The following is a 12,124-nucleotide window of genomic DNA, read 5'->3' as shown; positions in this document are numbered from 1 at the left end:
CCCGCTGGTTGGACACGTCTGCTTTATATGCTATTAGATTTAGGGCGACAAACTATTTTCTGTCGATCAGGATATTTTTAAATTCATTGCCTACCATACATATCGATTTTTATTATAACTACCTCATCAAGCCAGTTGTTACGCAAGTGAACGATGACTGTATTTCTCTGTATATTAAACTTTTTGGACTGAAATTGAGACATTCCATGAGCATTTCATATTAGCTATTAAAAAGATAATAGTCCTGTGCTTGAATCTACTAGGATGCTACTGTTGTTTTACTCACGTAAAGTTAGTTTTACCCTCTACGTACCAATGAAGCCGTTTTAATAGTTACAGGCTACAGCAAATCCACCACTGCAATTTTGCAGCATTTCATAAAATTTCATCGAGAACACTTTGTGAATATTGCACGATGTTACATGAAAAGTCTAATCAGAGCTGAATAGTGTATGTTACTGCTGAAATATATGACGTTAAATAGTTTGGAATACACGCTACATTTAGATAAATACTTACTCGAGTTTTGGCGTTGTATAATACATGTGCAATTGTTTTCCAGTTTCTGTAATTGTCTGAAACATAAAATACGTCGTTAGTAGTATCTTTCGCATTGTGTATTTTCCGTCGACCACCAGCATTTATTATTTTCGACATCTGTTAAATCCTTTGCTCATCTTTAACGATTTATACAATGAAAATCAGGGCCTTTCATGTTTATACAAATGAAATGTATCCGTCATCAAATAAGTTTCTGATAACATACTCATTTTTAACGAGAATTCTATAAAGAAAGCCGAAATTAGCACAAATTTAGCTTATCAGGAATATAGCATGCCGCTATAATGGCCTTTTGAATATCTACACTGGGTTTTGATTTACACCAGCTACGGTCGCCGAAACCAACAACAAGAACAACATTCCAACAGTTTCTGGAAAACTGCATATTAGAATGAAACAAAATATGACCGATAATATCATGGATTAGGTTTTACCAATCATATGTCAAAAATTCCACCACTACTAAATATAGCGAAAATTTAAGACCTGCATTTTTTGTATAAATTCTAAATATCTTCCATCAACTATGGTCGCCATTACTACTGGAAAAAACCTTAACACATCTTATAAACCAGGTAAGATCGTTTTTTCCAGACACTTTATAATGTTTATTGCCATTTTCAGTTTTTTCAAATGACTTTGATAAATTGTTGTTGTTGTGGTAGGGTTTAACGCCATTTTTCAGCATACGATAGGCTATACATGGCGGCCAGTATTAATGGTGGAGGAAGAACCCGGGAAAACCCTGGAAAGAACCACCGACCCACGACAGACTACTGGCAAGCTTTCTCACATACCCACATTAGACGAATCCGAGACTCGAACCCACGCAGACAGAGGTGAGATGGCAGTGATCCGTAACGGAGAGCGCTTTAGACCACTCGGCCACTCGGGGCCCCTGACTTTGATTAATCGAATTTGACCTATAGCTCTATAGACGAAAGTCAATTCAATCTCATGCCAATATCATCGATCAGCGATCAAACGTGACAGTGTTACGATAATAGAAAGAACTGTGTACTATTTAACATTCTGAATTATTTAGGTACAATGTTTAAAAGCACTTTTGTTATTTTACTTTTAAAATATATGAAAACGATGTCAAGCTGTCATCTCATATTACTACCTGTGATATATATATTACAAAAGGTGCTTGACTACTTTAAACCACGTTTGAACATGAAATCTTTTAACCCAGACCCATAATCTCCTGCATCCTAGCGGACGCTCTAATCACTCAGGCCACCGTAGCTGTATGTATGTATGTATGTATGTATGTATGCATGTATGTATTGGTTCTTGTTTGGAATATTGGGGTCATGTATATACACTGCATTTCTAAATGGAACTCCAGTTAATTTGTATATGGAGCTAAGCGTTCATTTCCGTTTGCCGCCTGGGTTGGTTGCCGCCCACCCCAAACACAGTGTTGTAGATGTTTATCGACTTTTGATAATCTGAGATAATCTTTTCTGGTTCGCTGTCTATGTATTGTCATTCACTTTCCTCAATTTTCTTGTGACCTATTAACAAGAGTTTATGTTTTACACATATTAATCCATAAACCCCATGTCTTGTTTAATTTAAGCATCTTGCCAATTTTAAATTTAATCGAGTTTTCTTTTATTATATTAGTTCATGTTTTACACCTATTTGTACCACATTTGGTTACTCAGACTTCTCGACATAATCAAATTTAGACTTGATAAGAATTTATTTTCATTTTTTTGTGTTCTCATCTTATTATTTTTTTTTATTTCCAAACGAAAATCTCATTTGATCATTGCGAAGAAGTAAATATCCATACCATGGGGAAGATATTAATGTTTCGTGGGTTGTAATTTGCTAGTAATGGAATTATATTTGATGATCTGTCAATGTTTTTATGGTTATATTTCTTGATCGGTCCATTCCTTTCCGCTTAAAATATTCCATGATAATTTCCAAATGGTAGTTTTGTCCGTGGCTATACTGATGTAATTCTGCCAGCCTATGTTCTTGTGTATAGTCGTTATTTACGATTGTTATCACTCTCGATGCAATCTTAAAATGACTATTTAATTTTATATGTATTTGATAACTTTTGGGTAACAAATTTTTGAAGTTAAGATAATTACATGTATAATTTATTATTGATATCATTAGAAATATGGGTGCCAGATGATTTGATGTGTATGTCAAGGAATGAAATATTTATTTAAATCCCATTTTTGTTTGAATATTAAAGCTGGATGTCAATTGTTAAGTTCCTGAAATACTTTTTTTAGGTCAGACGAAAAATAAACTTAGAAAGTGATGGACAAAACATACACAGCTAACAAGGATAGAAGATATTAGATTAATAAAAGTTAATAAGATCTACAAAACCGTTTAGGAGGAAACTTCAAAGTCATACTCTAATATAAATCATTTACTGATAATTGATATTTAAGAAAGAAAATGAAATTCAGTTCATATACTAACAGTCCTTAATATAGTCCCAACTATTCCAGATTCGTGCAAAGTTAAAACGGAATACTTTATGCAATGTATCAAAATAGACTGACACACTTAGATATTTTTTTAAAAGTAAAAATATGCATTGTTTTAATTGTACTGAACACTTCATGCATGGTATGAATATACTGATGCGCTTTTATAACATACGCAAATTCAAATACTGGTATTTGTAAGATACTGAATAGGGTAGTGTGTGGTACTCATAAACTGTGATAAACTGTGTAACATAGTACTCTGGTATTTGTAAGATACTGATTATGGTACTGTACGATACTGATAAACTGAGATAAACTTTGTAACAGAGTATACTGTTATTTGTATGCAATGGTTCTTTTAAGGTGTTGAAAAGAATATATGTTTAAATGGGTTGGGGTATGCATTTTCCATAAGTTGCCACTTAAAGACGTAATGTTTTCACTTCCTGAATACTACCCTAAGTAACCAGAAGGCAAGTTTAAATTTTCTAAATTAATATTCTACTACTCACGTTTAGATCCAATCTATACACTAACAACTTGGCTGTGTTATTCAATACAAAAATCTTGAGGTGCGAACTGTTTGAAACGTATGAACAAGATGCGAATTACGTGTTACACCTTAAAGGACTCACGGTACTTATTCAGTTTCCATAGTAAACCCATGCAAACACCATGATATTCAAAATTCAATAACTGTAAATTTCTGAGTGCTCATGATCAAGCCTATATTTATCAGTATTGATGCATCCTGGATGACAGCTTCTGTGCAGAGAAAATAACATGAGCCGCGGAATTTTCTGGATCTACTTATGTTTTAAACACGTGCTTCCAATTTCGCAAGTGAGACTCAGGTGCTAATTTTAGTAACGAGTGTTCCAAACTCAAGTCTGTTAAAGGACTGAATTTCCATCAATAAAATAATGTTTCTTTTTCAGTTACAACTAATTTAAGCTCTCAAGAGATTCTTTTGACCAAAATCTGACTTTCATTATTAACCAATCCCGGTCAGCCAGACCCATATATACTCTATTTTATCTTCACCCATTTCCAGACTGGTTCACATTTTTCCTTATACCGTGTGTCCTAAAGCTCCAGTGCCTTCGTTATGTGCAAAACGTCGTATATGCCAATTCATCTTAATCATACTGAATTTTGAAAGATATTGGTGTTAAACATTGGTGGGGTCCATTAAAACCAGATACCATCGAAGTTTCATCACATTATGAGCCAAGTAATTTCTCCCTCGAACTTAGAAACTCTGCCATTTTTCACATACTGATTGCAGTCGAAAGCTGGAACACAAGATTTGATGACGTCACTGTTATAAGAAGTCAGAACTAATCTATGTCGGATTGTATTCAGTCCAAGTTCGTCATTTAAGGTATTCTAGCGCCCAGCTGATCGTCAATATAAACTCGAGTCTTATTTTTATCCAATACACGCTTTTTCTTCTCACGTTCACTTTAAAAATGCGGGTTTGCCTCTTTTCATTTCAATCAATTTATGCGCCACGTGCTAATGATGTTATTAGATTTCTCGGACTCGTAATCCAACTGTCTCATGACCAATGCACGCCCAAGCGAGCCAGTATCGGCTGCCACAGTGTGATCCTCTGAAAGGAAATTAGCTCTAATTTCTTCTGCATGATACAGCCAATACTATGTTACAAGTGCCGTAACTACCCACCAACCCACCACTTAAATATCAGAAATCAAACCCAAACGACCTCATGAACTAAATAACCTTAAAGTTTCAACCTGGATGCAAAACAACTGATAAATATTAAATTGACATATAACTAGATAATGAGGAAACGACATTTTGCTTGAAACATATAGTCAGCCTGTAGATTTAGCGAACGAAAACAAAATCCCTACATATACTACATTTCTAGGTTAATGGTTACTCGATGTGATGTGAAAGCCTGACGTCAGCATACGTTTCTATACCGATGTCTGAAATATAAAGACGTCCACTGAACAGCACTACTAGGCTTGTCATAAATGTTTAGGTCTCAGCTATACGACTCGCTAATTTATTTCTTGTTTTAATCAAACTTTACTTTAGACTGCAGTGCCTATGTACTATCAACAATATAATGAAAACAACTGTAAACATCGCGCCTTAATAAATAATTTAGACTCGTTTCGATATGAAAATCATACAGTAAAAGAATTAGGAACAAAATGGATGCATAGTCTAAGCCTGGATGATTCAAATAAATTGGATATATGTAAATCAAAAAGAGAGAGAGAGAGAGAGAGAAATATTCATATTCCTACTAGTATTATTGCGATTATTATTATTATTATTATTATTATTATTATTATTATTATTATTTCTAATGATTTGCAATACGAAAAAACAAAACATAAATGGTGAGACAGATCCAAGTGAAAGATGGAGAACGAAAAAGACTAGATAAAATATCAATTCAGTTAATGAGAGTAGTGAAGTGGGGCACTTTAGCCTCAATGGGAATTAGCATTAAAAACACCCCTGGGTCACTTTAGCCTCAATGGGAAATTTAACATTACGAAAACACCTGGGTCACTTTAGCCTCAAGGGGAATTTAACATGGGAAAAAGTTTTGGGTCTATTGAGCCTCAAGAGGCATTTAACATGGAACATTTGTTTGGGTCTGTTGAGCCTCAAGGGGAATTGAACATGGAAAATAATCTTGGGTCTGTTGAGCCTCAAAGGGAATTGAACATAGAGAATAAATCGTGGGACTGTCTAGGGACAAGGGGAATTGAACAGGGGATTTTTTTTTAAAAATAAAAAAAAATGGGGTAGGCAATTGAAAGTCTATCTCTTTTCGAAAGATGTGGATGGCCCTGAAAAGGGCCTTTGGGTTTCTTCTTCTTCTTCTAACTCCTCCACTTATTCCACCATCCCCTTATTTTTCCTAAAATTCCTTTCTTCTTCTCCTTCGTCTCTGGCATCCAGTCAGGATGGCCTAGCGCTCTGAATTTCTCCTGTATTCGTATCCAGTTATGGTTGAGTTTGTCTAAGTTTTCTGTTCTCTTTCTAATTTCTTCTTCTTTTCTTTCCTTAGACCACTTTTCTTTGATGTTCTTGACCTCTTCTGTCAGCACTTTCCTCGTTACTTCTTCCGCTTTCTTAAGCTTGTCTAAGCCCCACTTCACAAAAGACCAATCTGTCCATTCTACAATGTCTTCTAATAAACACCTTACACTCGTCACATAAACTATGGCTTCTTTCAACTTGCCCACTTTCACATACGGTGGGTTAATGAAACCTCTGATTCTCTTCTCCTCATCCTCTATCATTTCTTTTACAATATCGATGGCTAAGTGGAGGCTGGTTACTTGTCTTGAGACGAAGTCTTTTGTCAGTGCATGCCTCCATTCCTGTTCAAGCCTTTCTGCTACATTCAATCCATCATCAATCCAATACCAACTTCCCATAAGGTTGTTATACAAAGCTGAAGCTGCTGGCATCTTCTTGTTTGCTTATTCCGTGGAATGGACTCCAACGGCAAACACTGTTAGTTTTATAGTTAAAGCGCGGACGTGAAGGAAAACATCCCCTACTTTTCTCATTTCATATTATCTACTATCCAGATACGTGAAGCAACAATAATCTAACCCCAAATCTACTATCCACACACGCAAAGCATTAAAATGAAATCCTAATCTACTATCACACAAACCAACTTAAGCTCTTACATAACCCAATAATCTACTATCCACACAAACGTACGTGATCGCTTACAAACAAACACACACACACACACACACACACACACACACACACACACACAAATAAAAAAGAGTCAGTGTTTATATTCACACTACGCTACATATACACACATTGGCATATCGATTACTATTTCTTTTCTAAAGGTTTGGGTAGCCCTGAAAAGGGCTGTTTGTTTTTGAACTCCATGGCACCTGGTTAATGATGGCACCTTCCAGGCCTGGCACCACACACACACATCTTCTTCCCCAGTCACTTTTCACTCTTTTTTGGGGAAGAGCAGAGGCGGGATAAGTGGCTTCAGAATCCCAATTTTCTGTCTCTGGGATTCTGAAATTTCCTCTCTCCTTTTGCTCCTCTTCTTTTTCTCTTCTTTCCTCCTCCTCTTTCCTCCTTCCCTCTTCGACAATGGCCTCCGCGGCCAGTTCATTTAGTATGCGCCTGGCATATTCCAGGTGCATCTGGAGTTCTAGAAGCTTTACAATTCTGGTATTCATTGTCTTGTTAACGAATGAACAGGGTAGCTAGACTGCCCAGCGATTTTTAATGTATACTAAAAGCGCGGACGTGAAGGAAAACATCCCCTAAAACAAAATTGATATTACCTAGATCATGACCAAACAACGCGCCGACCTAAAAGAAACACTCACTCACTATTTTATACTACCCATTACTAATTTAAAAATTTTCATTAATCACTTCAATATACTATCCACATACGCAAAGCAATCAAACCCCAAATCTACTCTCCCCACACGTCAAACAGCAAAAAAAAAAACAACAACACATGATCATGATCTACTATCCACACAAACTTACGTGAGGACTTACAAACACACAATCATATACACAAACACATACACTCACACTATAAAAAAGAGTCAGTGTTTATATTCACACTACTCTACATACACACATTGGCAAATTGCTATGGCAATCTTTTAGTTTCTAAGAATGCGATGTCCTCTGACGATAGACTTTCTAACGATAGGTCTGCTTCTTCGGAAAGAGAAGAAGAACTCTTTGGTGTCGATACGACAATCGACAAAGCCTCTGTCAGGTTCAGGTTGCTGCTGCTGCTGTTGCTGCTGTTGCTGCTCTCTCTGCTGTTTCTGAAGTCTGTACTTCTCTGTCCATTCTTCTTTCTCCCTGTTCACTTCTTCTCTGAAGAGCTCTTCTATCAGGTCTTCAGTGACTTTTAGCATTCTCACATTCTCTATCTCTTCTGGCTTCGGTATCAGACTGTGTCTGACCCTATGCAAATTCACGTAGGCTTCGTTTAGCTTAGCTAGTTTGGAGCACATCTTCGTAGGAGGATGAGTCGACAATGGATGGTTAGACTGAAGGCTACCCCGGCTTTAAAGTCAAAGCGCGGACGTGAAGGAAAACATCTCTACACGGTTTTCGAGCCGGAACGTTCAATGAGTGCCATGAGAGGGATAGTAAGAAGTCAAAGAGCATGAAACAAAATTCTTATAGCCAAACAAAAGACAAAGGCATTTTTTTAAAAACACAACATTTTTTATTCAAAATCACTTAATACTAACAAACAACTATAACATTTTAAATAATAATAATTCAACAATATAACATCAAACATTTTTTCAAATAACAAACATTTTTTTCCAACTTACACATTATTTTGGACAAGGCTGACAACGTTGTGAATGAAATTGTGATTTCCACTGCGGGAAGTCATTAGGCCATTGATGGACACTACGTTTCCAAACTTGAGACAAAGGATAAGCATGATGGTCACAAAACCATTGATCTACTTTCACATCGTTTCTAGAAGAAGAACGAGGATCAAAATGAGTCACTAAATGTTCTAAGGAATAACCCAGGCTGCGATGATGCAGAAAATACACACAATATTGTCCACACACCAAGGAATATGTGCCTTGTAATTTCACATTATTGAATCGGGTGGTCTGAGCATTTCTTCTCATAAAGTCGATGATATCGTCTTCCAAAGGAGGCAATCCATACGAATCGAAATATTCCACACATCCTTCTTGAGGAAAGTAGACGGCTACCCAGTGGGTTCCTGGGAGATGACTGTCGTCCGTGTTGATCACGTAAGCTTGATGGTCTTGAGGTTTGCGATGAGGGAGTTCATCTTTAGCACAGACGACAGGATTCCAAGAAGCAGTATACGAACTGTGGTTCAAAAGGTAATAAAGTTCCCAGGTATCCATTGATTTGTGTGGTTTTCTTCTTCACAGGTAATGATAAGTGATCAATTCGATCCTGACTTTTTGCTTGAAAATGTCTGACAAGTAAAAGGCGTTTAGATCCGACTTCTTACTCTGGTCAAAGAGAGATTCGATGCGACGGCACTCCAGAGACGTTAATGGAGGAGAAGAATGTTTATCCAGGCCTTTATACCACTCGTTCAACATGAATTTAATCTTGATGTGATCCCAAGCTTTGTCCAGATATTCGTCCAATTTTTCTTCTTGACTCAACATCAGACATTTGTCGTGTTGAATTTGACTGGGATGATCGTTGTGACATCCATAGCACTCTTCCTTGATCAATTCTTTCATTATATCTGCCAGGACTGTAGCAAAACAGGAGACAAAATGGGCTTCTTGTTCTGGCCATCTTGACTTCATCATGATAACTTCTTCCTCTTGGGATTCTTCTTCTTCTTCTTCCACGGTCTCCTCACATTCCATCTTCAAAGTTTCTCCACTAGGTAAAGAGGGGTAACAGTCTTCCATGGCCTCTAATAATCTAGAATGACTTCTCTCAAACTGTGATTTCTATGTTATTGTCAAATTCTGCATACAGGAGAATGTTCACTGTGTCATCTGGAGGTGGATTTGCAAACTGAAGTTCCACACGAATCTGACCCGATTTTATAGGGTGGAAATGTCCCTCGTCGCTGCCTTGGTCTGGAGTGAAATCAAAACCCCACAAAGCATAGCCTCCTGCATAATTGTCGTACGAAATACCGTCACTGGTGTTGGTTCCTAACTGTCCCGTGGCTTCGTACAGAAACAAGTACGATCTCAAATAATTCTTCGCGACACCAAAGTTAGGCTCAAAGGGTCGGGTACACAAGGTCTTGCCGTCGCGACTGACTTCGATCTTGGACACATTGTAATGTTGAAACTCAAAAAGATTTTGATCGTGGGTTCCGTTGAAGGCTGAATTCCTGACGATACCAACAATCAAACGCTTGGGTAACTGTCCTTGGAACAGATTATCTTCGATGATAGATCGCTGTCCAGCGGGAATGGTGAACGTTTTCACTTCCACGCGTCTTATCGGATACTTGGCGGTCGTTCTGCTCAACGTCTGACTGACGTCGTTTCCCACTTTAGGTAACACTTCCACACGACGCACGTAAAGTCGGGCTTCTTGAATGATAGTTTTGTATTCATTGGCATGGCCCATCAAATGGAAAGCGGCACTGCTACGATTCAGTCTCAGACGGATATCCACCCCGTTGAGCAAATACTTTTTTTGTAACCACATGTCCAAATGCAAACGATCCATCAGTTCTAAACTTCGCCCTTGCAGAATTTTCTTACGACGGTCGTTAAACCCCACATTGTGAGGATTGTCATCTTCTGTCAGGACTGTGTCGCTAAACGTGGCTACACCTGCCGTGTCAGGTTTCCATACCACGCAAGCATCCAGATGAGCATTCTTGGCTTCTTTTCCGTACGTCAAGAGATTTTCCAGGTAGGCACGATATGGGTAAGTATCCATGCTGCTGCTGACCAGTTTGTTATTCAAGTACAAGTCCACTTCGCTGAACAAGGAATGCATGAAATTGTTGACAGGAGCTGCTCTAGCATCGCCTCCTGGATTGGTATTGTCCGTTTTGATCACATTCACTTTCAAGTTCAGGTAACTGCTATTCAGATCGATGTAATCTTCGGGCTGTCCTTTGATTTCAAACTCTATGGGAGCGGAATCCGTCAAAGAGGAGACGGGGTGAAATTCCACCCATTGGGATTCTTGCATGGTCATCATGGTGGGTGGCATGGCAAACAGATCCAGTTCCGACTTGGAACAAGCGCAAGACTCTCGGTGCATCATTTTTTTCTCTTTCTCAATAATCGGAAACGTCTAAGTCTCGAACGGTTCTTCTTTTCTTTGCCTTTCTAGCTTTAGACGTGTGACGTCCGGTGAAAGGGTGTTTTCTCGTCTCTTTCTGCCTTGTCCATGCTGAAAGCCTGACTCGGTAGCGTGCAGGGCATTTATAGGTGTGTCTCGTCGACCCAAAAGTTATTTGCCCGTTTGCAGCAAGATATTTTTGCCTGCTCTCATGAAGGCTTCTTTAGGATTTTGTTTGTCATGATGACATTTTGGAGAAATTCTTTGCCTTGTGTCAGTGCCGCATCTTTCAAGGCGTGCAATCCGCGTGTCACCATCGGTTTCAACACCGAGCCACCGAACGAAAGGCCGATTTCAGCATATCTCCTAAACCGTGTCCTCGCTGTCGAGCAACCCCTCGGTACACTGGATACATGACTTACGAGTCGTGAGAGAACCGTTTTCGAAAATGGAGTTTCACCGTGACTTTTCCTTTGGTGAATGGAATATTTTGTCCCAGATATCCTTTTATAGCAATGTTGACCGTGTCCAAATAAGACTTGCTGACAGGCAAATAGTGAGGATGTACAAATTCGCGGTGGACGTGGTAAGTGTTTCCACCTTCCTCGTCAGCGGTCGTGGCAGAATCCACTTTGAAAGGAATGACACGCAGTAACGGCACAGAGGTGTGTCCCACCACGTTGTACTCCATCACATCGGAGTACACAAACATCAAATTCAGTCCTTGCTTCAATTCTACCGGGTACGAAATAACTTGCTAAAAGACTCGTTGTCGTAAATGATTGGTAATTCGTTTTTCTTGAGCATGGCCATTCTCATGTCCATGTATCCGCCCAACATGTCAAACAATTCAGGACAAAATAAAATGGACACGATTTTACTCCCGTCAAATTTCATCAAGAAGAGACGAGCTGCTTTGTGGTATTCCATGGTGACACTTTTTTTGGCACTTTCCAAAGCTTTCAGAAACACGACATTAAACCTGGAGGCTATGGTGCTCACCAAATGTTGACCACTAAAATAATAGCCTGGGGGAACGAACAAGTGATAGGTGGTGTACTTTTGATTTTGTGTGCCAGGCGTTTTGATGTTATATTTGCCACGGATATCCAAGTACAGTTGCATTTGCTCGTCATAAACTTCCACATCAAAAGAATTTTGATTGGGAAGGACATTGAGGACTTGGGTCGGGTGAATGATTTCTACTAAAGCCACTTCCCAATGGGCTTCGTGATCTAATGGGATGGTCTGAGGTAATTTGGCCGTGTACCAGCACAACGTGTCCTTGG

General features: G+C 38.6%; 1 protein-coding gene across 1 annotated transcript in view; it reads right to left on the bottom strand.

Moving 5' to 3' along the window:
- The window catches only part of LOC149787397 (sperm microtubule inner protein 8-like), a 103,523-nt gene that overhangs the window by 42,450 nt on the left and 48,949 nt on the right, over positions 1 to 12,124 (bottom strand). The window lies entirely within an intron of this gene.

This window comes from Sinohyriopsis cumingii, chromosome 12, assembly GCF_028554795.1.
Source record: "Sinohyriopsis cumingii isolate HCF-2022 chromosome 12, ASM2855479v2, whole genome shotgun sequence".
Classification (NCBI taxonomy): Eukaryota; Metazoa; Mollusca; class Bivalvia; order Unionida; family Unionidae; genus Sinohyriopsis; species Sinohyriopsis cumingii.
Note: the sequence above shows the minus strand (reverse complement) of the source record. Positions and strands in the feature narration are given on the sequence as shown.